The sequence below is a fragment of the Marmota monax genome, unplaced genomic scaffold (genome assembly GCF_021218885.2).
Source record: "Marmota monax isolate L192 unplaced genomic scaffold, Marmota_monax_Labrador192_F-V1.1 WCK01_AAM20220418_F8-fsc00010, whole genome shotgun sequence".
Classification (NCBI taxonomy): domain Eukaryota; kingdom Metazoa; phylum Chordata; class Mammalia; order Rodentia; family Sciuridae; genus Marmota; species Marmota monax.
The window spans coordinates 3,922,414-3,950,369 of NW_026692321.1; the positions used below are offsets into that span (position 1 = coordinate 3,922,414).

Here is a 27,956-nt window from a genome sequence, read left to right on the forward strand (position 1 = left end):
CTTTCCCCAAGCAAGTTGTTCCAAAATATATTTTGCTCCAACAAATCCTAATGAGCAGGAGGGGATCCATTTCAAGTACCGAGGCCCACCCTCACTGCCTGGCTGCTCCCTCTGGGTTGGCCCGGCGGTCCCCATCCTGCCCCATGCAGTGAAGACGCTGCACAGGACCCTCCTGCTCTGCCTGCTTCCCAGCAGGCTGACACGGAGCCTGGCCCTCCATGGGCCTGCCTTCCCCCCGGTGCCAGCCCCTCATCCCACTCCCAAGGCCACGGGCAAGCCGACCAGCCATGCATTGGTCTCCTCTCAGCCGAGTCTTCTGAGGAGAAGCAGCACCACAAGGCTCCACTGGGTAGGACAGAGGACAGTCTCCCTAACAGTGTCCCACTCGAGCCAGGACATGATGGACAGGACTCACAAAAAGTGAGACATTCCTGCAGTGACTGCGGGAACTCTGTGCTCCGAAGTGTCCCCCGGCAACTTCCGTCAACCAGTCCACGTTCCGGAATAAGGCTGGCTCGGGGCCAAGTGCACACACAGCGCACACACACTCAGTTGCACACACACTACTTCACGCCCACCCGCACATCTGATGGAGTCGGTTCACACCAGGCACGTGGCCCACAGTCCTTCCTCGCAAAGTCACCAGCTTTTCTTTCGTCTTTTTGTGCATTTCAGCAGCCGCCTTCATTACACGACATGTCACCATGTGACCAGAAGTTGGGACGTTTAGTAAAGACAAGGAAATTAAAGGCTTGGTCCCGCCAGAGGCAGCGAGGGAGGACGCAGCGCTTGCCTGCAGGTCAGACTCCAAGAGCGGCTGCGCCTGCCTCGCCCCGTGCCCGGCCCGTGGGTGGCCTGCACCCCGTTTCTGTTCCTTCTCTCCCTCTCTCACTCCCTCACCCAAGGGACAAGGATGGCCTGGACCTACTGTTGTCAGTCGACCAGGAAAATGACCTGACGGTCTGGAGACACAGCCAGCACCTGCTGGTTATGGGCCACGAGAGGAGATCCAGGGGAGGTTCTGACACCTGATGACGGAGGCGCCCTTGACACTGCCGCAGGATCCTCACTCCTGGGCCAACCTGCCATCCAAGGAGCTCAAGAGTGTGAGTGTGCGGACCGTGTTTCTATGTGTGTGTTTGGGGGATTGTGCGTGGAGTTTGGGGTGTGTATGTGTGCGGCGTCTCCTGGGCTATGTGATGTGTGGTACGTCTGTGTGTGTCTGTGCAGTGTGTGTTTGTGGGTCTGTGTTGTGTGTATGGTGTGTGCTGTGTGTGCTATGGGGTGCACATGTGTAAATGTATACGGTGTGTCTATGTGAGCGTGCTCACCCTGCAGTGTTCTTTGTGTGTGAAGGTGTGTGCTCTGTGTATGAGCACGTGTGTGGAAGTCCAAGCTCATGTGCTTGTGGTGCCCTGGAGTGAGCCTGAAGAGAACAGGATCAAGGCATGGGCACGAGGGTTGGCACAGCATGCAGCTCACTTGGGAGCCCTGCTGCGCTGATGTCACTAGCCGGTGACATCCAGTGACAATGAGAATGCCACACACAACACACAATGGACACGCAGCATACCTGAGCACTCACTCGATGCACAGAAACTATACAGTGAAGGTCCACGTGCAGCACACACCCGGCACACAGAGGCCGTGAGGCCCGCAGCCAGGCAGAGAGCGCAAACAAGAACAGGGGCAGCTGGACCCCGGGGAGGCTCAGCCAGGGCTGCGTGGCAGGGGGAGGCTGGGCCTACGCCAGGGGCCAGAAGAGAGGTCTGGTCTCTAGTCTGGGGACAGCCAGGGCCAGGGCTCCCTCTCTAAGACAGCGAAGGGCAGCCCTAGGAGCAGTTCAACCCTCCTGGAAACACTGAGCCTGTGGCTTCCGGCAGCCCTCGCAGAGCCCACCTGGCTCTTCCAGCTGCGGCTGTCATCTCTGGGGTGGAGGAGGGTTTGAAGAGGCATCACCTGCACACAGGTGAGCTGCTGTGCAGGAAGCATGCTCCTCATGTCCCCTCTGAAGGGGTAGACGGAAAAGGACACTTGCTGTCCACTCACACCATGGTGAGGGGCAGGTGTGGAGACAGGCAGGTTCAGAGGGTCCATCAGGGGCTGGCAGGTGTCCTGGACTCAACAGACACAAAGCCCAGAAGTGGGAAGCGGGACCACACAGGGGAGCCGCAGCCCAGGGGTCAGCAGGTGACAGGCCAGTCTGAAAGACGGGTGACAACATGCTTCAGGAACCAGGCCCAGAGCAGGGATCTGCTGGCCTTTGCTGGTTTCTCAGGTGCAAAGTTGTCTTCCAGGGTCGGGTTCAGGGGTCCCACATGACCTGCGTTTCATGAGACCTCTCAGCGGGTCCCTGCACCAGCCTCTGCACAGACACTGAGAATCTGCGCCTGGTCCACAGCCAAATGCACCAAGGTCAGTAACCAAAGGGAACGCCATTTGTTGTCACAGCTTCCCCAGCAACAGGGAAAGCTGCTCTCTGCTATTATTAACTTGACAGAAAACCCCTTGCTTTCTGACAGAAAGCTCCCCCTCGAGCTGGGCTCTTTCCCCCCAAGTTCTCTAAACCACACAACACAGGCCCCCTCTGGGCAGCTGCCCCTCGCTCAGGTTCCAGGATTCTATGGTGGTCGAGGGAGGGCTGGCTTCCCTCTCTTCTGAAGCACAAGGCAACAGCACCCTCCGGAAAGACCTGCCTATGCCTGCTTAATCGGAAATGACTGGCAGAACATTCTAGGCCATCAGAAGCTTTTATGATAGCAGGGGATTCTCGTTAGCAGTCTTGGACAGTGAGTCCCCAGAGCGGAGGGCGCCTCCTCTGAGGCAGACGTGGCACAGCCTGTGCTGTGCTGGGTGACCGATTCCCCTGGACACTGCCGCTCATCATCCCACCCGGGCAACCAAAGGCTTCTGCGGAGACAGCTGTGACCCAGCACACTGAGCTGCTGTGGCTGGTGGCAACTTCGTGTGTGCATACTAGGATAGGAGACTCTTGCCTTTGGACAGAGCCACCCCGTTTTTTAATCTGGCAAACTGTCATATCCCTCTATGGACATTAAATATTACACAGTTCAGAGGCCCCTGAACATGACTCCTCACACAGCCTCCAGCTCTGGAGCCCAGGCAAGCCTTTCCAGGACAGCTCCACGGTACGCTCCGCTCAGTATTTTAAAAATCTAACCCAGAATTCCCCTGCTGGGAACCTGCCCTAAGGAAAGCACTCAAAAGAAAAGTGTTATATGCATAAAATATGTTCACCACGGTGGGCTCTATAAATTAAAAATTGAATGCAACTTAAATGTTCAACATCTGGACGTCATAAGTAATTTATGTCACATAGAATCAATAATGCCATGCAGTAATTAAAACGGTAACTGTGATAACTATAGTCACAAAGTATATGGTCTTCATATTGTTACATAATATCTTACAGAAAATATATGAATATTGGACAAGGTCAGGAAAGCACATCCCAAAAATGAAGACCATCATTGAAGTCATTCATTTAACTCTCTAATTAAATGTCCTTCACTTTGGTCCAGAAAATTCTGAAGAGGACTATTGTACACTTACTTGTTTTCATAGGATGCTGGAAGTGGGGATTTATGCTTGTGTATATGTGTGTCTTGCTAGGGATTGAACCCAGGGCCTTGTGTCTGGAAGGCAAGAACTCTACCAACTGAGCTATACCCCAGCCCAAGGGGATTTACACTTTTAAAAACTCTTTGGGAATTCACTCTAAGGAAGCCAGCATCTGCTCATTGTTGTATTACTTCTTCTACTGTATTTTAATGGGAACAACAAATGTCCAATAATAAGGGATTGGTTAAACACAATGGAATGCAGTGCTTCCAATCAGAATTATTAGAAGAAGAATAACATAGAGATGCATCTGATACATTAAATAGACAAAGCAAATTGCAAAAGTAGCTTTAATGACTGTTTCCTATTCTATAATTTTTTCCTTTTTATTTTCTTTAGGTTTTTTTTTTTTTTTTTTTTTGGTTTGGTTTGGTTTGGTTTGGTTTGGCTTTTCTGATCTGATTGAATCCAGGGCTCTTAGCCACTAAGAGAACCCACATCCCCAGCTCTTTCTATTAATTTATTTATATTTTGAGACAGTTTATTGCTAAGTTACTTAGGGCCTTACTTAGTTGCTGAGGCTGACCTCAAACTTAAGATTCTCCTGCTTTAGCCTCCCAAGTCACTGGGATAACAGACTGCACTGCCAAGCCCAACAATTTTTTTTTTGCTTTATAGAAATAAAAATTATTTGAGCATAGAAGTGTTCCCTGATTTTTAAGCCAGATAATTTTTTTTAAAGAGAGAGAGAATTTTTTAATATTTATTTTTTTATTTTTCGGCGGACATAACATCTTTATATGCACGTGATGCTGAGGATCGAACCCAGGGCCACGTGCATGCCAGGTGAGCATGCCACCACTTGAGCCACATCCCCAGCCCAAAGCCAGATAATTTAAAGATAAAAATATCCAAGGGTTAAGAGGTAAAACTAAAACACTCTTAGAAAAAAATACAAACATATATTTGCATAACCTTGGATTACACAATTATTTCTTACAAGTACCACCAAATGCACAAAAACAAAAGCTATATAGATAAATTGAACTTTATCTAAATCATTTAACATTTTTTGTGACAAAGAACACCATCAGGAAAGTGAAAATATGACCCAGCATGGGAGAAGATATTTGGAAATCAAGTATCTGATAAAGGGCTAGTATTCAGAATTCATAAAGAATTCTTACAGCCAACAATTAAAAGACAAGTAATTCAAAAATGGGCAAAATATTTGATTTAACATTTCTCAAAGATGTACAAATGGTGAATTCAGTGAAAAAATGTTCCACACCACTAGTCTTAGGGAAAAGCAAATCAAAGCCACACTGAGACCCCATTTAAGAGCTAAAATTAAGAAGACAGGCCACAGCAAGTGTAGCAAAGATGTGGAGAAACTGGAGCCCTTGCACATTTGTGGCAGGAATGTGTGAGATGCTGTGGCCATTTTGGAAGACAGTTTGGCATTTCCTCAAAGAGTTGAACATAAGGTTCCCTTTTGACCCAGGAATTCTACGGCTAGGTGTGTTCCCCAGGGAGAGAAACGTGTCTACGTGAAGACTTGTACAGGGACCTGCGTAGTAGCCCCGCTGATCCTGGGCGTGAGGGAGCCCCGAGGGTCCCGCCGTGGAGGATGGACTAGCACCTGTGACATGTCCACACAACGGGACTCTGCTGGCCACTAAATGGGTGACTGATTAACACAGGCTACAGCATTGTGCTCAGGGAAAGAGGCCAGACTCTAAAGGTCACATACTGTGTGATGCCATTTATAGGGAATAGAGCAAACCCCTGGAGAAGGGGGTCGATTCGTGGGTGGCAGGAGCTGCCGGCCCGAGGAAATGGCAGCGCCTGCGGCTGAGGCGTGTGGGGTTTCTTTCTGGAGTGAGAAAAAATGTTCTGGAATTAGTCGTGAAGTTTGCACGCCTTTGTGAATATACTAAAAACCACTCTAGCGTACACTTTATAGAGGTGAATTCTATGATACGTGAGTTCTATCACAATTTCGAAAATATGGTGCTTGTGTGAAAGAGAGAGCAAATGTGAAGACTCATTATTTACAGGCCCTTTCAAACCCAGATAGTGCAACGGGGACACCACAGCCTAGGACTCCTGGGTCTCCCACTGATGACCTCAAGGAAAACATCTGATGATCTCAGCAGAAAAGCCAGATGCTTCCCCTCCATGGGGGACAGCAGGCCATGTTCACATGGAGATCGCAGATACTGCTGGTGACTGGGGGGAGCCACATTGTCTTAAGGTGATCAAATCTCCAAACTTTAGGTTTAAGTATTTAACTGGTTGGACATTGGATGTGCACTCTAGTAGAATTGCCAAGCCTGCTGCATTTTTATTATTGTTATTTTATTATGAACCTAATGTCTGGGGCACAGTATAGCAGCTCCAACCCCCTGCAAGTCCTGTTGCTTTGCCTGTCCAGCCAGGTTCCTGCTCCCCTGTTTTCTGTGCCTCTCGGTACCAGACATCACCTCCTATTGTTGAAAAGATGCAGAATTCTGAGGCCCAATATCTGCTGACAATAGGCCATCAACTTTTTGATCTTCTGAAGCTGCTTCACATTTACCTGTATTTCCAACTGTGCTCTGAAACCTTCTTAGAAGCTTCCCTGGCACAGGGTCCCCAGTGAAGGTGACAGCGATGTGAAGACACAGGGCTGCTTCAGGCTGAAGAACCAGCACTCACAGATGGATGAGATCTGCTCCTCTCAGGAAAGCTGCAGAACTCTCCCCTTTGGTCCCCTGGCCATTGGGACCACAGTGGAAGGTCTGAAGGCCAGATGCTCCCAGAGATGGGGGACATGGGGGTGCTGAGCCCAGCCTTCCTGCCAAGCCGGGAATCTATCCAGGAAGCATCCTGGGTGGATGGCCTTCTGTCCCTGGGACAACGCCCGGTCTAATAGGCAGCTATGACTTGCATTCTTGCTCAGGCGAGGCTGGTATCTGACCCACTATGGCTTTGCCCCTAGTTTCAAGCTCTTTGCTGTAAAGCCCCAGTTTAGGGAAAAGTCCCTCAGATGTGTGACTACAGCCACCAGGCCCAGACCCGGATTCAGTGACACTGAGAGCAGAGGAGGACCAAACTCTACCCCGCGTCTCCACTGCAGAACCTGTGGCCACACACTCAAACCACCTGTAGTGTAGCAAGAAAATCCTGAATACCACTTTCTCACGGTGTTCAATGAGAAATGCTTTAAGAGATGTCCCATGCAGCCCAAAGCAGATCTTTATTGTCTATATTTGGAGAGAAATCTCCGTGGCATACTTCAGGGCATGGGATTCTGCTAACAAAGTCAAGGGGCAATTGCTCTGGTTCCCCTTCTCCCCTGCAGACGCTAAGTCAGGGTCCCTCCCTCTTGAGCCCTCCTCTGTTCACTCAGGCAGTACCTGCCCAGCTCCACCTGGATAAGAACCCTCTGGAAGGTTGGTAAGTGGAGCAGTTCTGGCCTGGTCCCACTCACCATGGACAGGACCGTAGACAAGTCCCCACTCCTGGTTGTACTCATTGGTAAAAGAAAGGGCTATGATCCCCGAGGTCCTCTCTACCCTAATGGCCTTGCTGTGTCCCACCCAGCTCTATTTGTTCGGAGCTCCTCCGTCAGGCCTCAGATGGGCAAATGCCCTAAATGATAAACCCTCATGTTGCCCAGCCAAACCCATCAGAAAGTCAATGAGGACTCGCTCCTCCAGATGAGCAGTGATGGCATGGGCTCTGTGGATTTAGAAAGATAGCCTTTCCCGTATTCCTTGTAAAGAAAACAAAATGCCATCATAAATTAACTTGGTGACTCTGCCAGCCAAGAACCACTCATCCCTCCGAGGTGCTGGCTGATGCTGTGACGTCTTGTGACTCTGGAGAGACCCTGAGGACACAGAAAGGATGGAGAAGGTTCTGCGGGTGTGATCACATGATGGTGCCTCGTGGTGGGGGCTGGGCTGGGTCTGGGGAGTGGGCTGCTGGCCTGGTGCACGGAAGAGCCCAGGGGACAGCGCCAGGCGGAGCAGCTTCCATCCTGGGGTCTTGGGTTCCTGGCTGTGACTGGATGTCCAGTGCTCAGGAGCAGGAGCTACTGCCAGGAGCACGGGGGTCACCAAGAAGATGCTGCTCCAGCATGCCTTATGCCCTGTTTCAAAAGAAACCCAAAGTCGGACTGACAGCACTGAGTCACAGCTCCCAGGGCCGCCTCCACCCAGCCCGGCCGAGTCCTGTCTGTGTGGGCAGCAGAGAGGGTGGACCAACGCCTGCAGGGCTCGGGAGCTACAGGAAAAGCCACCAAGAGTGAGCAACGGCCAGAGCCTGCCCCCCCCCCCCCCCCCCCCCGTAGCTGCAGGAGTGGCCCAGGACCCGGGGCAGGCAGGCAGGCAGGACGGGCGGGAATCCCAGGCAGCTCCTAAGGGTGGGAAATGCAGCAGAAAGGGAGGTGAGCAGCAGGGACAGCACTTGCCCGATGAGCCGGGGGGCCTCTAGGCCCAAGCTGCCCGCACAGCACCACAGCAGAGCCTCTTGTCTTTCCTTGATGCGTCCAGGGGGCCAGCCTCCTGGGCTGCCCTGGACAAGGTCCCTGGCTCAGTGACACGGAGCACAGAGCCTGGCACAGAGAGGAAGCAGTAGAAGTTTACAGGGATGCAGGGGCCACAGTGTCTGCAGAGCCAGAGCCAGCCCTGGGCACGGTAGGCCATGTGTCCCCATGGCCACCCCTCCTCTCCTCCCGATATTTCCCTCTCCCTGCAGGACTCCCAAATCCTCAATCACCGCCCACCTCAAAGCTCCCACAAGCAGCATTTGACACTGGCATTCGCCACAGCACGTCAGTCTCACAAACACCCTGCGACCTTGGGCTTCTATCCCGATTTTCCAGATGAAGAAACTGAGGCTCAGGCAGGTTGATTAACCTGAGTGGGATCACCAGCATGTAAGTAGCAGGGTCCAGCCTGCCCAGCGACCTGGAGGCCAGGGGAGGCCCCACCCATGGCCTTCCCTGGTGGCTCAGTCTCCTCCTCTGCTCCCTCCTCCTGAGGAGAGAGGCTGAGTCAAGGATCCCAGTGGAACAATGCCTAGAAAATATGTGGGGAACATTTCTCCTCGTTGAGATTGGTTCTTGGCTTTCCTCAGGGCAAGCCTTGGGCTGGGTTTCCATCTGGGCAGGGCCATGCGCCCCCATGCCCAGGGATTCCCTGTCACAACTATTTGTGACTAACGGGCTCACTACAGCCAACCAGGGCACCCCAGCAGCTCACTGCACCGGCCCCCACTGGTCTGTCCACCCTCCGTCCATTCTTCAGCTGACATGTACTGAGAACCTCCCCTGTGTCAGGCGTCAGAGCACAGAAATGGATAAGGTGTGGCCTTGGTGGTGGGAGGTCACAGACCAGCAGAAAACAGCTTTCATGTGCATCCTCGGTGAGACAGTCGTGTTGCAAATGTCATTCCACTGCACGTCGACCACCTTCAAGGCCAGGGTGATGAGCTTCATGTGACATAAAGAGGTTGCTGAGAAGCACCCAGAGGTGGAACACTGTCTCAAGTCACCATGTTGCTGACTTGGACTGTCGGAACCAGGGCCACACATGGGGTGGCTTAAGCAACACCTATTCATTTTTTCACAGTTCTGGAGCCTGGAAGGGCAAGACCCAAGTTTGGGCAAACTTGGGGTCTGATGCAGGACCTCCTCCTGGCTTACAGACACCTGCTTTCCTGCTACATCCTCACAGAGAGAATTCTCTCCCTTTCCCCCCCCTTCTCTCCTCTCTCTCTTCCTTACCCTTCTCATAATGTCACCAATTCCATCACATTTGGACCCCTTCCTTACAACCTCACTTGACTTCCATCACCACGCCAAAACTATCTCTGAATACCCCCACATTTGGGGGTTAGGGCTTCAACATGTGAATGGAGATGGTGTGGGGGGGGGGGGGCAGGCAGAATTTAGCCCATAACAGTCACTGGGTCTGTGTCAGAACAAGATTCAAAACTACCAAAACCGGCGTCTTCCTGTTCTGTTGCCCTGGCAGCCTTTGGTCTTACCACCTACAAGCCGACTCTCCAAAACAGTCCGGGAGACATTCTCGGCCCCAGCCGTGTGCTAAGTACTACCAGTTCTGTGGGTGGTGCCAAGATTCCTACGTGTCAGGACGGGAGGGCACCCCTTCTCACATGTTGAGGTGTGTGTCCCTTGGATTTTGCTACATCTGCCCCCAGTCGGCACAATTCAAGCAGAAGCCCAAAGCAAAGGTTGCAAGGTCACATGCATTTTGGAGTTTCTGTTTACCTGCCCTCTGTCCTGGGAAGGCATTTGCCTGTGGGGAAGAGCAAAGTACAAGTCCTTCTGATTGCACCTCCTCAGGGCAAAACCTCACACAACTCCCTGCTGATCTGACAACTCTGTTGTTCCCTGCGGGTGGAGAAGAGAGCAAAGTCCACTGTCAAAGGAGAAAACTCCTGCCCTGTTAAGGCCCATCCCGAAGCCACGAGGACCTCAGGTGCTCGGGGGAATTGCAGGACACAGAGAGTTGCAGACAGAGCAGCAGTTGATTTCACCGGCCTGTCCCTTGTCACCTCTCACAAACCAAACTTCTGTTGCCTGCTGGAATTCCAGCTGGGGACATTCTCCGTCAATTTACTTTTTCCCACGACCAGAGAATACACTGGTCCTTTGCGAACATTGGAAATATGCAAAATAACCCCTAAGTAATCAGGCCCCACTGGGCTGTGTCACGCTTCTTCTAAGTGGATCACACGTAAATGGTGTTACAAATGTGGAGAGCACCCCTCAATAACACAGCAACCCCGCTAACTAGACGTATGCACAGTGTATCCATACCGAATGTAAGCTAGCACGCTCGGATGCCCAGCAACGCACTGGAGAGGCCCCAGGGCCACAGTGGCCATTGCAGGGCTGACACAGGTTCCTGCAGGCAAGTCCATGAGACGCTGACTGAAGAGCAAGCCTGGTCCCTGGGTACAGCAGTCCTAGTGTCTTCCCTTGTTCTCTTATAATTTGAGTGACCTTCAACTGTAAGCCGTGATGGCCTCCACTTGATCTGCAACAGCCTGAACAGAAATACAGCACTGATCTCAGAGGGTCAGGGAAGAGAAAGCCTGCCCACGCCGTGACAGTAGGAAGACTCTATGACCACAGGTGGTCACAAATGACCACACTACAGCAGAGCAGGAGGAGTAAGTGCCAGTGTCCTATGGCACCGTCAAGTGACTACAGTTTTACGACGATGTATTTCATATTTGACTAAAGAACAGACGAGAGGAATCTGAAGTTTCCCAACTCGAAGAAATGACAAATGTTAAGGAACTGAAAATGCTAATCACCCTGATTTGATCCTTGTAGGAGGTATCCTCGTATTGATTACTACACTGTACCCATAAATATGCACAACTATTATGTGTCAATTAAAACTTTTTGAACCTCAAAGAAAAAATGAAGATGACCACGCTGGGCTCAAGAAGAGCTAACACAGTGTCTCGACAAGAAGATCCCCTCACGCAGGCACAGCCAGTCTGACCCAGATCAATGGACACTCCAACTAGCCAAGTAAGGCCGGGCTGCCATCTGGCTCTGCATCCCAAGGCCTCATCTGTCCTTACGGCTCCTCCTGGGTGTCAGTGTGGCAGTTTTGTGGATAACAAAGTGAAGATTCTGTTCAGTTACCTGCAAAAAAAAAAAAAACTGACTTCAAAAAGTAAAAAGAAAACCAAGGAGCCCCCTCCAGGTCAGCTACTGAGGGAGGGCAGGGTCCTGTTGAGAGAACTAAACACCTGCTTCTTGTCCCCTTTGCCCCTGACAAAGGACACCAGCTTGGTCTAACTCAACTGCCACCTGGGAAGGCAGGACGGAGCCCGGGCACCGCACAACCCGGCACATTCCTGCTCAGCACGGGAAAGGCTACCCGCCCCTGCTTCAGGCTTGTGTTGGAGCACTGAGTGCACATGTGACCCTCGGGATCCTGAAAGTCACCCGGGGCTCCCGGCTGGCCAAAGCCGTGTGGTCACCGGGCCAGTCCCCCTCCACACCCACAACAAGAAGGGCCTGTCTGTCCTCTCTGACTCTCATCCCCCGGTTGGTTTGTCTTGGCTTTGATCTTCAGGAGTGCGTGTGTACAGAGCCACCCTGAACAGAAAATGCCTTTGTTCCCTCAGAAAACACCAGACACCTTCTTTCCCTCAGTGGGAGTTGGAGCTGCCACCTCGGGACTAAACACTGGAAAAGACCAGACCTGGCTTCCCCCGGGATGTGTCCAGCCTGGGCACTGCGGCTGGCCGCTCCGGCTGAGGAGAAGCACTTCACCTGCCAACGGGGATCATAAAGTTTGTTGTCAAATGTTGAGAAACATCAGCGCTCACGGGATTAGTGGCCTTGATGGGTGAAAACTCCCTGTTGCCCGGGTCATGGGAGCAGTGTGTCCTTCACCACGCCACTCAGTGAGGCTTAGCTGTGAGGGCCCAGGGTGACCCTGTCGGACCCTCTGCCTTCATAATAAGGAAACGGACATCCAGAGGGGCAGGGATTTGCTGAGGCCACAGAATGCTGGGTGCAGAGCCGGGAACCGCCAGAGCTTCGTCCAGCGTCCTTTGGGGCTGACATGTGTCTTCCAAGATCCCTGTGTTGAACTCTAGCTCCTGGTAGCCCAAAAGGGGACTGCATTTGGAGACAGAGCTTTTCAAGCCTATGAAAGTTAACCGAGGTCACGAGGGTGGACCCTGATGCAATCTGTGTCCTTGTTAGGAAGAGATTAGGACATTGACATGCACAGGGGTTGACCACGTGAGGACACAGAAAGAGGATGCCACATGCAAGAGGGAGAGAGGCCTCTGGAGAGAGCCACGCTGCTGGCGCTTGGCCTTGCACTTCTAGCGTCCAGGTGCTAAGAGGACAAGTTCGTCTGTTGAAGCCACCCGGTCTGTGGCACTGTCAGGACCGCCCTAGGACAGCATCCCCTCTGCTTCCCCACACATGGCAGCCATTCAGGGTACAGAGCTTCAAAGTGCATGCTTTAAAGAGATGTTGGGGAAAGTACTCAGGGAGCAGGTGTTAGTGGCATCTCCTCAATGACGTCAGCTTTGCACAGACGGCAATGGAATGTCCCGGAAACCGTCTCCCCGCATGGCCTCCGAGCCGAGTGCCATCAGATCCTAAGGGAGCCAATCAAAGTATCCCAGGCAGCGCTGGCACCCCTGGGAGTGACTAGGTAAGAGGAACAGTGCTCACTTTTAGGAACAAAATCAAATTTCAACAAAGTATGGTGAAAACCTTACAATTAAGAAATTCACCAGGAAGGGGAAGTAGGGGGATTTCTAAGGGAAGCCGAGGTGGAAGCAGGTACAAGAGGATGGAGGAAAACTGAGAACAGAACTCATCCCCAAGAGCGCACCACAGGCCCTTAGTGAGCATGCACTGAGGACCAGCATTCAGGAGGTACAATGTGGGCCACAGAGGATAAAGCAGAGCAGTCCCACCCACGGCCTTGGAACTTGCTGGCTGTGGGAGCTCAGGCAAGTTCCTTAACCTCTTTGTGCCTCAGTCTCCCCGTTATAATTTTAAATAGAAATTACACTAGTACCTTTCTCACAGATGGTGGCACTCTCCAGTTCTTGGCCCAGTGACTGGCACACAGTGACACCCTTAACCTATCTAGTGGGGAAAGTCAGGCTCTAAAAAGCAGTTACAAGAAAATGCCACGAGTGGCCAGGTACAGTGGCACGTGCCTATTATCTGAGTTACTGGGGAGGCCAAGGCAGAAGGATCATAAGCTGGAGGCCAGCCTGGGCAACATATTAAGATCCTGCCTTAAAAAAGAAAACATACAGATAAAAATTCCAGAATGTTCTAATCCAGGTGTATGGAAGTTTTGGACACCCAGCAGAGGTAGCCTCAGACTCTGCCTGTGGTGCAGTGTGTAAAGACAGGTCATAGTGGTGCCTCTTGAGCTGACGCTGGCTGGGCTCTGGGTCTTTTCCGGGAGAGAGAGCGTGTAGACAGAGGCGGGGGCTTGCAGCAGTGCTGCCTATGGGGGACGAGACTGGAAAGAAAGCTGCGTTCAGCTGGGAGAAGTGGAGAGGATCCAGCCAGGACTATCTCCCCAGAGCAGGGGGTTAGCAGGAGGAGGTGGGTCAGATCTGCAGACTGAACGGGTGGCCCTCTGGGAGGCAGGAGTAGAAGGACATGGGAGCCTCCCCAGTTCAGGTAGGAGCCAGCGGGGCTCTGGGGGGTGGCCTCCAGGCAATGCTTCTCGGGCACCGTACTCCAGCCCCCCAGCAGCCACAGGGGGCCAGCAGCACCAGGAAGCTGATGTGCACAGAGCTCCACCAGGGTCTCCTCTTGCCTTGGGGGGATGGAAAGGTGCTCGAGCAGGACCCCAGAATCAGCAAGCATTGGTAGCTCAGGGCAGCTCAAGACTGGCTGAGACCACGTCCCCAAATCAGATCTTCAGCAGAGCTATTGACCTAAGGCCCCACAGTCATCAGAACTTTATTAATGAAAGGAGGAGGGGGCATCTTGATTACAACACACAGAAAACTGAAAACCCAGATTTTTAATATAAAACTAAAATGGACATGGGCGTCAACTACTTGTTTAAATGTTTGCTTTTTTTTTTTGTACCTGGGATTGAACCCAGAGGGGCTTAATCACTAAGCAACATGCCCAACCCTTTTTAATATTGCATTTAGAGACAGGGTCTTGCTGGGTTGCTTAGGACCTAGATAAATTGCTGAGGCTGGCTTTGAACTTGAGAGCCGCTGGGATTACAGGCGTGGGCCACCGCACCCAGCTTTTGCTGCATTTCTTGATGTCGTCTGGGGCTATTCTTCAGGGTCACGTGTGAGAACATCAAGACCTACAGCATCGTATCTGCCTGAGGTCCCAAAGCTAGCCGAAGAGGCAGGCTCGAGCGGGAAGCAGCTGTGGGCAGGGTGCTCATTATCCCAGAACAGCTGACACCAGACAAGGGACAGGGACATAGAGAAAGAGCAAGTCTTGCAATGGACAGGTGCCTCCTCCTGTTACAAGATGGAACATCATGAGCCCCGCGAGGTTCTCAGACACACCACTTCCTGGAGATGGAAGCCGCGTTCCCAGGAGGCGAAATCACCCCCAAACAGTCCTGCTTCTGCAGATGGAGCCTTCCTCGCTCACTCAAGGACTGCTTCCTGCTCTCTGGGTGCCAGCATCTTCCCTTACCCCCGACAAACTTAAAAATGTTGCTGGCTGCATTCACCCCCAAGCCCGCAGGCGTCACAGACACCCGAGGCCGTCCATCAGGCCCACTCTCCCTCTCCAGGAGCCAATGTTCTCCTGCTTGGTGCTTGGAAGCCAAGGCCAGTGGCTTCATTTCTTTCTATTCTGAAACTGATGAGCTAGAGAAAGGTATTTTGCAAAGCGCGGTGGAGGTAGAGTGTCTCCTGGGCTAGCCACTTCACAGACATATGGCCCGCTATCCCACCAGCCACCAAGTGATTATTGGAGCGGCACAAACAGATTTTTTTGTCAAAGTGGAGGTGTGATTTTCTCAGGTTCCCTGAGAACACACACACATATTTTTACCAACCCAATCTGTTTTCTAGCAGCCTGTGGCCGCAGGGCCTGGGAGATCAACTTGGGTGGCTAGGAGTCCCCAGGTTAGCCAGTGTTGTCCCTGGAGGCTGTGAGCCCACCTGGAAGAGACTGAGACCAGCCCATGGGGCCAGCTCTCCAAAGACCCCAAGTAATTCACAAACAGCTCCTTTCTCCCCGACCTGTCTCAGCCTGTGACAGGAAGGACAGCCACAAAGGCTGCCTCCCTCATGACAGGGCCCAGCTGTACAGAACCAGTACTTTCTTTTCTTTAACTCACTACTGCTGATTTAGTTCTAAGATCTCTTTGAAATAAAATTGAGACTTGCAAGAGATACTAAGGTAAAGATGGCAGATAGAACATAGTCCTCTACTGTCATACCAAATCCATCAAACAGAAATTTTGTTTGGCTTTGCCGCATAAATCTGTACTATCCAATATGGCAGCCACTATCCCCATGAGCCTGATTAACACTTTTACTAAGTAATTTCTAAATTCCAGTTTCTAGGTCACAACAGCCACATCCCCAGTGCTCAATAGCCACCAATGTAGTTGGTGGCCGCCATATTGAATAGTGTGGATAAAGAACATTCTCTTCAACACAAAAAATCTTATTGGCAGCACTGCTTCAGACACAGGGAAAAGACTGGGGGTGGGGCACAGCATGGAAAGGCTGGAGCTGCCAAGGAGGTGAGTGGGCATTGGCAGGGCGCACAGAGGGAGGCTGAGTCCTCAGCAAGAGCTGGGGGAACCCAGAAAGCCTACCAGCTCACCCCACCACACGCAAGACTTGAGCAAGAGTGACAAAGAAGGCCACTGAGCCTAACTCTTAAAAAAAAATAAAAACTCTAAAACCAAGATGATAAACTTTATTCAAAGGTTTTTAAAAAATTCTTCTGTCCTCTCCCTTGACACCTTCTTGATGGTGTGAAAGGCCAGGTATCCCTGGCTAGGTCTGCAGTAACAAGTGACCACATGCTGGCTGGGTTTAACAACAGAGATGTATTCCCTGGTGCTGATTCCTTCTGAGGCTGTGGCAGAGGTCAGCACTGGCAATGGCCTCCAATCCTGGCCACTCCTTTCCTTGGAGAGGCATTTCTCAAGCTTCTCACAGGGTCCCCCCGTCTCTGTCTTCACATGGCTGTCTTCTTATAAGCACATCGTCATGTTGACTTAGGACCCACCCAGGTGGGGGGCTTAGCCTGGCAGCACAGGAGCAGGGTTGGGACCTACAGGATGGGGAATTTCAGGGCCTCGTTACCTGAAGAATTTTCTGGAAGGAATGCAGGCTCTGAGAGGCAAGTCCTTAGTCCTTGGCAAGGAGCACACTAGTAGAGGGACCTGGGAACTCTAAAGTCTCAGCCAAGGACCTTCCAGGCAAGAAGCTACCAGTTTTACCAGCGGAATCCACAATGGGCTTGGGATGATGGTACAGCTCCTTCTGAAAATCATGGGAGTGGGGCTATGATCAGAGTTGCTTGAAAATGTGCTTCAGAAGCAATTAGGTCCTCAACTCCCCCACCCTGCACCCCAGCAGAGACAAGGTCCATTCTCCAGAGAGGGGAGCAGGAGAGTGTCTATGGCAGAAGTTCCAGGCACCAGCAAAAGACAGGGTGCAGCAGAAGACAGGGGCCTACCCGGAGGATAGGAAGCTGAATACTGAGCCCACCTCACACCCATCCCCAGGATCCTGCAGCACTCAGGAGTCAGCTCCTCCAACCAGTGACTCTTCCAGCCACCCCAAGGGGACCACGACCACCCCCTTTGCACTCCTCAAGCTCAGAGCCACCTTGTCCCCAGTCTTGCCCCACTTCACCTCACAGAGAAAACAGAAGCCCAGGGTCTGTGGGAACAGGTCCTCCCACCATGGGACCCCCCAGGTGGCCTGAGACGGGGGCTGGCTAGCAGCTCCTCTGCAGGACCAAAGGGACTCAGCTGCATCTCCAGGCCTCCCCCAGGCTAAGACCAGGCCTGTGTGCTTGCCTGGTGCCAGGAGCTGGTGTCGCATACCAGCCTCAGCGGCTCACGCCAAGAGCCCCCAGGCCCGGTGCTGCCCCTCAGGGACAGCTGAACCACAGGGATCAGAGGCACAGCACAACCAGGGAAGTGTCAGGTCATTCCTGAGAATTTGGAATGAGGAAGCGACATTGATCTGGGTGGAGGGTAGTGGGGTGAGGGGCACAGGTGGAGGCTTCTAGCGTTGGAGGAGCCTGAACAGCAAACTCGCCCAAGCCAAGAGTTGCTGGAGGGACGATGTCAACTTCCCTGAGCCTCAGTTTGCTCTCTCTAAAGGGGGGACAGTGGTACATTGGGACCACGGGTGCTAACATGCATCCCTTTCGCACAGTAATGGTGCCTCTCCTTCTCTGCCAGTACCTGGGACATTTTTCTTTGCCCCAGAACAAACAATGTGACTGAAAGTCTTGCTACTCATGGGGCCTCATTACCTGAAGTATTTTCTGGAAGGGATGCAGGCTCTGAGCAGGCATTTCATGTCCTTTTGATAGATGCACGTATTTCCAACAATCACACCTCATAGGAGGTGGGGGAAGGATTGACCTTGTCCCCAAGAGCCAAGCTCAGGGTTTGCAGGCCTAATTCATCCACAGAATAGGCACTGGTGGAGGATCCATGACCTGGGGGGAGATAGATAATAAGTGACAGACTTGGTACATAAATGAGTTACGCAGTAGGTTAAGGGTCACACCAAGAAGGAGAACAAGGGAAGGTCACCCGGGCGGGGAGGCAGGGCAGGTTGAACATTAAGTGCATTGTCAACTCGGGCCTGACTGAGAGGTGAGAGGGAGGAAAGGGGGCAGGGGGAGACCATGGGGGTGGGGGGCGCAGGAGCGCGCCTCTGGGCTGGGAGTGCAGCCGCTGTGTTTGCCAAGTCCTCCTGGAACCCGACAATCCAGACGTCTGGTCCACCCCGGAGCCCCTGATTCTGAGCCTGGGCATGTGCCAGCAGCCAGGATGAGGGCTGCACCTTGCCCAGGTACTCCTGCCTGGCCAGGCTCGTAGTTGAGGCCCTGCCCCCCAGCCCACCCAGATGCCCGCCTGTGACCCTGTCCTGCAGGGACCACCCTACCACAAGAGGAGGCCTCTCAGAGCAGCCTGCACTCTGGGACCTCTGCCTTGGTTGTTGCCCACCCTGGGTCCCACCCTGATCAGCCTGCAGGGCTGGACTCTCCATCCAGCCTGGACCGGGTCCCTCCTGTTGGCCTCAGGCCCTGCTGCAGTGGTCCAGGTCCATGGCCACTGGTCTCAGAGGCTGCAATGACCTGAGTCATGCAGCTCAGCCCACAGGGCCCTCAATTCACAGCCACCAGGAGCAGTGGCTGGGACTGGTGGTGGCCTGCATGGTGTATGGACTGTGGGTGGGGCTTAGAGCAGACAGATGGGTGATGGACAGATGGGTGATGGACAGATGGGTGGACCCCGGGGGGAGAGCACGAGGAGAGCACACTGCCCTATTCCTCCCCAGGAAGCCTCTGCAGAGCCAGGTCTCCTGCCCCAGCACCACTTCCAACCCCACCCCTAACATGGCTGCGGCCCACAGCCCAGGCTCCCCCATGTCAGCCACCCGCTAGCTGGCATCAGCATGGGACCATGGGTGCTGGCTGCACCCTCCTGAGGGCCTCAGCACAGTGAGACGTGGGCCAGTGATTTTCAGCAGAAGAACTATTTCTTCGATTGAAACCTCATAAAGAGCTCCAGCAAACAAACCAGAAAAGTGAAGCCAAAGAGAAAATAAGGCCCTGGCTAGAGCACCCACACCCCAGCAGCCCACCCCGCTCCCCTCGGCTGGGACCCAGGCCTCACAAGCACCCACCAGCCCAGGGGCACCCAGAGCAGGATGATCCCAGCTCCACAGGGGGCAGCGGAGACCAGAGCAGAGGAGCTCTGTGTGTCTGCCTGTGTCTGTGTGTCTTTGTGTCCAAGTCTGTGTGAGAGCGAGAGAGAAATCTCAGTGGATATGGAATTTAACTCTACAGCTAAACACACAGACCATAGTCATAGTCATTTAACCATAAAACTAAAAGATAAAAAGAAAATCCCCAAATTACAGGGATTTTTCTACACAGGGAGTGGTGTGATAAAGAGTTGTGTGACCTCCGTCAGGCTCGCACTGACCTAGGTGGGGTGGGCAAACAGAGAGGACCCTGCCCTTGCCTGCCCCATAAAATCTCAAGGCTGAGGGCCTGGCTGCTGAGGAGGGTCAGGGCCAGTGCCGGTGGCTGGGCGTGGGCCCAGGTGCAGAGCCGCCACACGCCTTGCCACACCTCAGCCTCCCCTCGTGCCAGCAGGCCTGGGGAGCGAAGGCAGATCTCTGGCACTGGCCCCGGAGGAAGCCGAATCAATCAAGGCCCCCACCTTTCAGGGAGCAGCCTCACCGGGACCCCCTCGCCCTCGCAGCCACCCAACCTCACAGCCAGCAAAGGAAAGGGAGAGTTAAAGCAGCCGGTCTTGCTGCCACCTCAGAGCACAGAAAGCCACAGATGGGACCCCAGGCTTATTCTGGAGTCATGTCCCCCGCCATGTCTTGCCTCAATAGGCTCCCCGGCGCCAGGGTGCTAGGGTCAGGATCTCATTGCAATTCCCTTCCAATTCCCTTCTCACCGCAGCAACTGTCCCCACGGCCTCCTTAAGGGAAGAAGGCCAGTCCTGACACACAGCCACACAGATGGCCCCAAGCCAGGAGCCCAGCCTCTGAGGGGTGACCAGGTCAAAAGCAGATCCCCAACAGCCCAGGGGTGGGGAGATAGCAGGTCCCTCTTCCTTCCTTTTTTTGATGCCTTCCTTCCAAAGGACCCCATTCCAGAACTGCTCACACCCTGCAGGACAGCGTCACATGTCCTTGAGTCTTCAGGACCCAGGAGCCTCCTACCCCGGTCTCCATGTGCCTGAGGCCACCCTGAGACTGGCAACAGCATCTGAAAAGCCCTGTGAAAACGTGGTCTTCTTTACTTTTGTGCAGAAAAGAAACCTCGTATTCAGAAGCGCTCTGTGCTGCCAGCATCCTGCCAGGGGGCACCAGGCCTGCCCCTGCCCAGGCCGGGAGGCCCTAACTGGGGAGCCTGGCATGGTGCTCAGAGGCGCCATTGTAGCTCCCTCTTCTTGGCCTCCCAAGCCCCTTCCCCTGGTCTGGGGGCTGTAGAAGTGGCTAGAACCAAGGAGGGATCATCAGGCAGGGAGAGCACCCACCAAGGTGCAGCAGAGGGTGACCCACAGGCCAAGCTCCGTAGAGCCACCCGAGACAGAAATGTGTGGACAGCAGGAAAGGGGCAAAGAAGGGACCACTTTTAAAGACAGCAGGAAGTTAGAGAAGTGACGTCCTTTTGATCCCCTGCAAACGCCTGCCAGCCGGCTCAGATGCCCCACACCTTCTCGTGCACCTTTGGAAGCAAGGATCATCACAGAAGTTTTACAGGTCAGGCAGCCAAGGCTCAGAGAGGTCGTGATGTTTGCTCACAACCACACAAATAATAAGGGCCAAAAGAGGGTTGAAACCATAGAGAGAATCATGGGACCAGCGGGGGTGGGTAGGCAGGGACAAGGGGCAGCTGAGGCCTCAATGGACCACCACCCACGTGCTTCACTCCTCTCACTCTGCAGAGCAGGCCAGGGAAGCCCAGAGCTGTTCCTCTAGAGTATATCTGAGGTCACACAGCAGATGAGGCCCAAACACCCAGAGGCTCGGGTCTGAGCTGCCAGGGCACTGCTCAGCCCCAGGCCGCATGGTCCCTTTGCCTGGACAGCACACTGACCAGCCAAGTGTGGAAGTTGCCTAGTTTTCCTGTTTGATTTTGTGGAACTGGACTCACTGAGCCTTCTCGGTGAATCGCGTTTAGAGAGATGCATTTCTCCCACCCACACCTCACGGCAGGCACAGACCAGAGCCAGCCCCCAGCTGTGGCTGGCCAGCAGCAGCACGAGGAACAGGAGAGTCACATAGGCTATGGCATTAGGAATGGTGTGCTCTGTGCTTTGGGGAAGCTGCCACACAGCCACCAAGAGAAGAGCCCCAACTGTGATCAGATAGTCAACTCACAAGTCACTGCCAAGACCACCTTTCGAGGCCTCTCAGAAGTGAGGGACCTCCAGGTGCCACCTGGAGGGGTGGAAGCTTCACTCCTCCATGCTCGGTTCTGCCCATAAACCCGGGCCCCGTTGGTCTCTCCCGGCCCACCTCCCAGGCAGACCTTGTGACAGAGTCTGTGTCCGAGCAGACCAGCCCCCGCCGGTCTCTTGGTCCACCTGCCAGTGAGGCTTGGAGGAGAGGCACCCGGAGGACAACTCACAGTCACCATCCTTGGCATCCGGGCCTGCCTCGAGCAGGTGAGGGTGAGTCTCGACTCTGTGTCCTCCCTGTGTCCTTGGTGGCAACAGTCATCTCCCAATGAGACTTCCTGGAAGAGAAGGAATCGGACACTTTGTCATACAGGAGCATTTGTTTCTAAGAGCGGAAGGAGGCCAGCCGTGCTCAGCCACCGCCACCCTCAGAGACCAGGGAGGAAGGGAAGGTCAGGGAGTCAGTGTGTCCAGCCACGCAGGCCCGAGGAGCGGGCAAACCGTCACCCCAGGGGCAATGTTTGGGTCAAGTGGTCACCACCAGGGACCACTCCTCTGTAGAACACCAGGGCCTGGGCTTCTCCCCCAGGGTTCTTATGTGAAGGCAACATCACCACTACTGCTGAGCCTGGGCTCCCTGTGCCTTTAAGTCACCAAGTCATGTGTATGCACCTAAGAGGTGAGCAAGTGCTGCCTGTCACCTCTCTTCTTTTTCAGGTGTGTGAACATCCAGAAACGAGCGTGGTTCTAATTTCTACTTGACACGTCGGTGTAGCAAATGTAAAATGAAAGATGTGTCACCTTCCCACTTCCCTTCCTCCCAGGACTCTGAGCGCTGATGGCCGAGACGTTGCTGCAGCCCCGTGCGATGGATGGGGTAAAGTTGGCCAGTGCTGGGTCGGAGCCTGGCCCTGCCTCGTCCAGCAGGCTGCGTGCCCCTGGGGCAGGGGAGACACATGACAAAGGCCTGCTCCACACCGGGGTGCATCCCAGATGCCCAGAACCTCCTGGCCACTGCCACATGCAGGAGGAAAGGAGATGCAGACCCTCCCTGCCACCCGGACAGCAAGACAGCAGCAGCCATTCTTGTGACTCTCGGCCATCGACCCCAGCTGTGCCTCCATCTCCCCATCTCTGAACTGAGGGTCATTGTAGAGTCTACCAAGTAAGCCCTGGTGACCACAGACTGAAATGACGTGTGCAGACCACAGCAGGCTGCTGGGCCTCCAAAAACTGTGCCGATGACCACAACCCAGAAGGACTGTGCTCAATAGATGATCAGCAACTGATGGAAGAAGTTAATAGAAAGTTCAATAGAAAAGACTCTTAGCACCTACATAAATTTTTATGAGTTTGTCTATTTTACCCTCTATGTCATATTAAGGGTCCAACGGCAGGGGACATGATCTTTCCTGTAGCAATACACATGTAATTATTAAATGTCTCTGTATGGACATTATACTTTCATTGAAAATTTCTTGTAAAGGCCAAGCTACCTCTGATATATATAAGTAGCCTTCCATTTTAAGATTCAGGAAACAAGATTTTTACTCATAAAATAATAGAATATGTGCTAACAAATGTACTTTAAAATGGGAACTGCAGGCTGGGCGCCATGGTGCATGCCTGTAATCTCAGCGCCTCAGGAGGCTGAGGCAGGAGGATGATGAGTTCAAAGCCAGCCTCAGCAAAAATAAGGTGCTAAGCAACTCAGTGAGACCCTGCCTCTAAATTAAATTTCAAAGTAGGGCTGGGAATGTGGCTCAGTGGTTGAGTGCCCTGAGATCAATCCCGGTACCAAAAAAAAAAAGGATACTGCAATTGGTTTTACTGATTTTAACCTCAGAAGTCTCAAATTTTTATTTTCCAGGAGCATTACTTTTAAAAGGCTCCTATTCTGGGTAGAGCGCTCACCTCACATGTGCAAGGCCCTGGGTTCAATCCTCAGCACCACATAAAAATAAATAAATAAAAGTTTTAAAAAAAAGGCTCCTATTCTGAGTGAACCTAAATATGATCACTTTCATCCAAAATGAGTCATTCACCTTCTAGAAACTCCCAGAACTTAGGGGTCCACCTCACAGGGCATGGACTGAAGTCCCCAAGAAAGCAAATAAAACCCCAACCCTGTTGGAACAGAGAAGACTTGTGAGAAGGTTTTGAAGCTGGGCTCTTTTGCTTGGAATCGGGAAGTTAAAGATTCCTGCCACGGTGGCCTTTCTTGCTGCGGGACCCCCACTCTGTCCTGCTCTGCCCATGGTCTCCCCAGGACCCAAGATCCCTCCAAAGCCCCTGAGAGATTGCTTCCTCCCACACAGGTCTGCTCACTGGGCCACTTAGTCTCATAAACATGTCCTTCACAAGACCTTGGGGCATTTCGAACCCCAGTTAATCCTCAAGCAAACTGCTCCTGGATAAAAAGTTACCGGCGTTCTCGTGGCCCCACAAACCCAGGCCACCCCACACTCACCACATGCCTCCCTTGGGAGAAGGGCTGGGCCCACGGAGGCTTCACAGTGGTGGGCACTGCCTCAGGGACATGGTCTCCTGGGAGAAGACGGGGGGCTCACACCTGGCCTTTGCTCTTCCTGCTGTGGGGCCCAGGCTTATCTGCTCAGCTTGAGCAATCAGCTTCCAGAACCAGAAAAGGGCCACCTACTGCAGCTCCGGCCCAGAGACGTGAGGAGTGAGGAGTGCTGTGCGGCAGGGCTCGGGCTAGCTAGGGGAGGGTGAAGAAAGCCCAGTTCTCTGAGCAGGGCCCTAATGAGGCATTGCCTGCTGGAAGACCAGGTGAGAGAAGGTTCCAGAACCTCTGGTTCACGGGTTCCTCACGCCCTGTGGCCCCTTTTTCGCCACAGGCCTGTGCACATGGAGAACGGCTCCCTGAACCATGTCAGGCGAAGGATGCCTGAATAGACGGCTTTCTACTGCTGCTCTACACATCATCACGAACACGGATTTATCACCCCCAGCTTCTGCAGGCCAGGGCCTGAAGCGGGTCTCAGTGGGCCACTCAGGATGTGGGCAGGGCTGTGTGTACTGGAGGCTCTAGGGAAGACCTGTTCACGCGGCTTCTCCATCTTCTCTGGCTACCTGCTACCTTTAAAGCCAGCTGCCGCCACTCAGGTTCTCGCATGACATCATGAGGACATCAGCAATCTTCTGCCTTGCATGGGAGCACCCTCTAGATTACATCAGGCCCACCTGGTAGCCCAGATCATCTCCCGTCTCCATATCCTTAACTTACTCACATCTGCCAAGTCCCCTTGCCAGGTGTGTGCCATATTATCAGGGTCTGGGGCGTTGGGCACGAACATCCCTGAGGGCTGTTATTCTGACCACCAGAGTCCAGGTAATTCCTACAGGACATTCTGTGACCGCAGAGACATCATTAGGTCCAGGCCAGAGCCTGGGAGCAGCCAGCTGACTTTAGGGCCCTCACCTTGGGCTGACTTTGTAATCGGGGAGCAAAAGTCCCTGGGTGCAGTCCCCACAGATCTTGTTTTGTGAAGACACCTGTTTGGGTGTCTCATTCTTCAAGGAGGTGACTTTCCTAGTAAGTCATGGGCGGGAATCAACCACAAGGGCTGAGTGTGGGGAGAAGACTCCTGGTATGTAGGTCATGGTCCCTAGAGGGGAGATGGAGCTGGAGAACAGGAAGCATTCAGGCCATGAGGGTGTCTGGGGGACACCAATAGGGGCCCAGAAGTAGGAATGAGATAGCATTGTTATGAGAGTCCTAAGGGACTCAGGAGGGCCTCTGGGACACAAGTACCATTATCAAAAAGGGTGGCGGCACCCATCACAGATGCAGAGAGAGAGGGTGGCCTGGCAGGGCAGAGAGAGAGGGTGGCCTGGACATGGCCCCCACTCAGGACACGTGGGGAAGGGATGGAGCTAGCGACAGCAGCCACAGCCTGGGAGAGGCTTGCTGGGTTAGGGGCACCAGAGTTAGGGGCATGGCACAGCCCTGCTCCTTCCACCCAGAAGACCCTAAATGTTGCTCAGGTCTCTAGAAACCAGCGATATGCAACCCTCAGACAAACAGCATCCTGAAACCTCATTTGATCCACCCACCTACAGGAAGAAGGCTCCGTTAACCCTTCTCCAGAAGCCACAAGGCCTTCAGGGTCACCGAGCAGGTAATGGTGGCTGTTCCCAGAAAATCCCCAGGGGCTGAGGCAGGGGGGAGCTGGGGGCCCCATTTCCTGTTCAGGGGCCAGGAGCCTCCGCTGTGCTGCTTCAGTCGCCTGGTGAAGTCTGGGCAGCTGTGGGGTCTCGTGCTGAGGTCGGGCACAACAAGCCTGCTCCCTCGTTCCCATCTCAGCCGCCCTGCCAGCTGCAGAGGCTCCTGCCAACTACTTAACACTCGGAGCCGCAGTCCTGCAGATCCCGCCTCACCTGAGGACCCATCGAATGCCGGTTCCCTTTCCCTCGCTCTCTCCTTCTCCTTACTTACTCGAGTCAAGCCAAGTTGACTTTCCTAATCAGCCTCACTAATTTCCGGTCCTGGCTGTTTCCACAACTATGACGCCTTGCTGTTGGGGGCCACGGTCTGAGCTTCCTGCCGTCTCCCCGTGTGGGCCACATACCAAAGGGGCGGGCGAGGACTGGGGTCAGCCCCTGCCCAGGGCAGTGGTGCAGGCAGCTTAATCATTAACTCTTTCTCGGATGCAGCCAGCCTCCCACGCACATTCATGAGAGGCTGACCCTTCCTCTCCTTCAGCATAACTCGGCCGCCCACATGACATGAGCACCCCCTGTTCCTTTGGGAATCACTCCTCCTCCAGCTATTTGTCACCGCAAAGTCTTCTTGTGTGGACACCTCATTTGTAGCTTAACAGCCCCAGCCCTCAGTCTCCGCCCTGCTTCCTTCCCGGGTCCTGCCCTCCCTCACCCCAGGGTCCCCCAGCACTTCTCAGCACCCTGCCCTTTCCTGGACAGCAGTGTCTGAGTCACCAGCTCTGGCCACCTCCAGATCATTGCCTGACCCACTTTCCTCTGAAGCACCCTGCTTCTTGAGGGAACTCCTGCCTTCCTTCCCTCCTCTGGGCAGCCACCAGGGTCACAGGGAAGAGCATTTCCCTCCTTTGGCCTGTCCCTGGTCCTTTCATCCATTCTGCTCCTTTGAGCCACTCTTCTAGATTCGAGGCTCCCCATTATGGATGCAGCACCCAAGTTCAAGTCCTCTTTCTGGCTCGGGCCCCTGGCTCTGGCACCCGGCTGCACCTTGCGCATCCCCAGGTCTGAGCAAGTGGTGGCCTTGTCTGCCTCCCTGCCCCTGCTCAGTTCTTCCTCCGTCTGCGAAGCCCCCTCCCCGTCTCCCCCTCAGCTCCCTCCTGAAGGTCCACTGGGTCCCTGCCTCCATCCCTCTTCCTCTGCTGGAGAGAGACGCGGCTCCCAGCTGCCCTCGCTGCTCCTTACAGACAGCATCTCCCCTGTGGCCTCCCCAAGTTAGCTGGCGCAGAGCCATCAAAGCACGCAGCAGACCGAGGTGAACACTGGGCGGGGTCAGCAGGACCACGCTGCCACGGAAGGTGCTGGAGCAGTCCCCTCCCTGCCTCTCTGCAGCTCCCGCCTGCCAGCACTGCTTGATGTGCCTTGGCTTGTGGGCACATCACTCCATCACTACCTGGTGTCCTCTGAGAGTGGCCAGACCTCCCTCTTCTTGTGAGGACACCATCACTGGATTAGGGCCCTACCCGTAAGGCTTCATCTTCTCTATGCCTTGCAAACTCTCTGTATCCAAATAAAGCCACATTTACAGCCATCAGGGATCAAGACGTGAACTTATCATTTGGGGGATACTACTCTACCCACAGCACTGGCCAGGTGCCCTGGGCAAGTCCCAAATTTGCCAGAGTCTAGATCTCCTGACCTTTAAGATGCACTTGCAGGGAGGTGGCAAAGACATCATCAAAGGAAGTAGGTGGAATCCAGTCACTTCTCAGCTTGAATTTCTCAACCTCTTCCTGTCGAGACCCACAGAACATTTCTGCAAGTAGAACCTCTAGCTGGCAGCTGCTTCTACCTCTCTCCCCACCCCTTTCCATCTCCCTCCCTCCCTCTCTCTCCTGAAATCAATTGGAGTGAGAAAGATAATATTCTAGCCAAAACCTAGACTCTGTGCTAATTCAGATTTTTTTTTTTAAATTAAGGAATCACTGGCGAAATATGCCACTTCACAACAAATCACAATTTTCGTGCAACTTGTCAATTGCCCTTATACAATTAGGAACTTTCAGTGTAGAGGACAGAAGTTACTCATGGAGCATTTGTCCCTTCACCCCTTCCCTAGAGCCCAGGTGGCAGAGCTCAGGTTCTGGCCCAAGTGCCAGCCCACTGTCAACTGCACAGCTGTGGGCAAGCTGTTCCGGCCCTCTGAGCCTCCGTTTCTCATCTGTGAGGCAACAACGTGACACCCTGGGGTCGTGAAGCCAGGTGGAGCCGAGCCTGTGAAAGGATCGCTTGGCTGGCCGGGGCAGAGGCTGGGGGCCAGGGGTTGCTGGGTGCTGGCCTGTTCATTCTTATCAATTCTCCTAAATGTCTCCAATTTTGTGCAATGTAAATAGAAGTAATAGAGGCAATTTGAGGCAAACTTGTTTACGTTGTACAAAATTGAAGACTTTTGGAAGAATTCTCCTGGGCAAGAGAGACTTCAACCTAAATCCAGCAGTCAAAGCCAACAGGCATTCCTTATGAGCTGGAAGGTTTTGCTGGTTC

The 27,956-nt window shown here is 53.5% G+C and overlaps 1 long non-coding RNA gene across 10 annotated transcripts; it reads right to left on the reverse strand.

Annotated features, from left to right (window-relative positions):
* Positions 1-7,927: 7,927 nt before the first annotated feature.
* On the reverse strand, positions 7,928-25,859 carry LOC124090566 (uncharacterized). Of its 10 annotated transcripts, none has more exons than XR_009226529.1 (7): positions 25,693-25,859; positions 21,365-21,571; positions 17,609-17,797; positions 11,826-16,602; positions 11,018-11,260; positions 8,490-10,647; positions 7,928-8,185 (listed from the first exon to the last, which is right to left on the reverse strand). It is a non-coding gene; the product is annotated as an uncharacterized LOC124090566 (long non-coding RNA). The 10 variants fall into 10 exon arrangements; XR_009226527.1 differs by having other exon boundaries at positions 8,357-10,647; XR_009226530.1 differs by having other exon boundaries at positions 7,929-8,185; positions 9,866-10,647; positions 25,693-25,857.
* Between the last annotated feature and the right edge of the window lie 2,097 nt (positions 25,860-27,956).